The sequence below is a fragment of the Convolutriloba macropyga genome, chromosome 9 (assembly GCF_964194025.1).
Source record: "Convolutriloba macropyga chromosome 9, txConMacr16.3, whole genome shotgun sequence".
In the NCBI taxonomy this organism is placed as follows: Eukaryota; Metazoa; Xenacoelomorpha; order Acoela; family Convolutidae; genus Convolutriloba; species Convolutriloba macropyga.
In genome coordinates this window covers 37,026,595-37,029,238 of record NC_134476.1, presented here as the reverse complement: position 1 = coordinate 37,029,238, position 2,644 = coordinate 37,026,595, and positions in this window count along the sequence as shown.

Sequence of the window (2,644 nt, the reverse complement as noted above, 5' to 3'; positions counted from 1 at the left end):
GAAAACCTGGTAACTACTGTGATAAACAACAGCCCAGATGAATATTAGATAGCAAATGTACAATCGAATTTAAGTGCAGCCGTTCTAATCTTTTTTCTAAACTTGTTTCTAATCTTTTCGACCATTTTTTTAACAATTCTTGTCTGTATATTTTATGCTGTTTAATTCCATTTAAAAATTTTTTGGTTTTTGTTTAATTTATCGGTAAGACGCAGATTGGAGGTTCACTTCAGAGACACATAATAGACGAAACCTGTTAAAAACGTAGAACTGAAGAATTTTTATGAAAAAATGCCAGACACCTGTGAAAAGGCCTAGAATGGAGGGACTTTTATTAAAAAAAGTTGATAGGGTACGGTACATGGAGACGGAAAGGAAGCTTTTTTCAGAAAACATAATAGAAACGTGTAATTAAAGTTTTACATTTTAATTGATTGCTCTCGTCCCTTCTTTTACTTATTCAAATGACCAGAACAGCCTGCATATCATCCAGCTTTAAAACATGATAAATTTTATCATATCAAACGTCAAATTTTAACCAGTATAACTGATTTTTCTTTGAAAACTCTTCAGAATAAGAAAAACTTCGGGAGTGTATGGTGATGCTAATTCCATTTCTCAATCTACAATTCAAAACAAACAGAAACATGTGGTAAATTGGAGACCTAAACGGTATGCAAATTATATTATTAAGCTTTATACCACTTTCAATTACTTGCAATTGCTATCAATTATTAAAGCGTTTTACAAATTTTAAAATTAAGCCCAATTGCGGATTATAGATGCAGTCAGCGCAAAAAAAGGATACATTCAGCGCGGAATTGAGTTACGCTGAGTGAGAAAAAGAGATACCTAGTTGGAACAGAATTCTGATACCTAGCGCGCAAGAAATAGGGTACACAGCTTGTATCTCATTACCGTGGTTCCAATTTGGATAGTTTTGCGAACACAAGTTGCGTTGTTTCCTTCAATTTTGGCCAATTCTGCTAAAGTATCCATTTTTCGAAATACTGTTTCATTTTCAAAGTATTAACAGAAGGAAAGAAAACTAGAGATAGGGCAGATTGTCTCGTGATGATTTGGGTATACCCCTGGTATACGGGCAATATTACATTTCAAGAATACTCTTACTTGAAGTTTAAATACTCTTAGCCTTTTTCGGAGTTTAAAATGATTGTATTAGCAGTTTGCAGTCTTCTAATTCTGGCGAACTTAAATGAAGTTGGTCAAAAAAGCGTAAACAGCACCCTTTTTGACTAGAAAACCTGAAGTTCGGAAAATTTAGCAAAGATTTGGCAAAAAACTCGGATCAAACCAATAAGCAGACCTCCTCCATCTTTGGAGGTAAAACCATTGACACTGTTGTTGACAATTTTAACAGTTTTTTTGCATCCTTAGTTGGCGCTAAAATAACTGAAAATGTGAACAAAAGCAACGGAAATCGGTCCCCTAATCACAAAATTTATTAACCAATAAATCCACGGAAAGAGCGAAAGACAAAAAATCTTTATAGTTCCTCCCTTCCACTAAGTATTTAGTTCCTCCCACCCACTAAGTATATAGTTCCTCCCTCCCACTAAAGTGGAGTTGCAACAAGCATATATACTTTTTGTTTAGCGAAGTATTCTGGCAGTTTGAAACCGAAGTGATGAATCATGAATCATTTTTTGTTTTCGTTTTAATCAGTTTTTCTTCGTTCGAGAACTTTTTAGAAGTATAACTGATCATCAAGTTTTTTTTCAATTTAAAACGGTCAATCAATGTTTTATCGTGTTAACCTTAATCTCCTAGTGTTTAGAAAAACGGATCAAAATGGTCGCAGTTTTGTTTTTGTTACGTTTTAATTTAATTGTTGCCAAAGCTATCCATGTTTTTAGGGAGTCTTGGGGTCACAAGTGGAGCAATTACTCGGCCATCAAAGTGTTCGCCCCTCTAGCAGATTTGGCATGTGCAGGCACCCTCATCATGTTCTACATCCACTTGTGTGTTAAGGTAAGAGAACTTTAGAAATCTACATATGTTGGTTTAAACAAAAGTCCAGGCGTTCATTTAGGTCGAGATAAAGTTTTTTCTTTTCATGGTGAACCTGGATCGAGTTTGGTTGTTTCATACCACTTCTCAGTAGAGCACTGCCTATTCTTAAGTCGTAATGGTGAATGACTTTCTTTCTTATTATCATGAAACTATACGATTTCATTGCATCAGTTATGCATTGATTAACTTAAGTATAACTTACTGCCTGTCACTGAGAACTTCTCGAGTACCGCTCGGTGGTTTGAGATTTTGAACCATAATTTTGAGTTGACTTCTGGGTTTCATGGTAATAAACTTCTGGCAATGAACATAATAAGATCTGGCGCTGGGATTTTGGACATTTCAAAAACTAGCACTCGCTTAAATTTACGAATCTGAATTCGCCATAACGTCAACCTTATTGATAAACATTACGGTCAATACATTCATTTTATACTTCTCTCCTTCTCCGGGTGACTTGCAACATTGCAGTCAAACGGCAAACCTTGTTTACGGTTTCAGCCCCCCCCCCAATTGGGCGACTGTAACACTTAAAAAACGGCATTGCTTCAGAATGCTTCCATAGCTGTGATATGCGTGGCAACATCTGCAACTCAGTTCCTCTGCATAC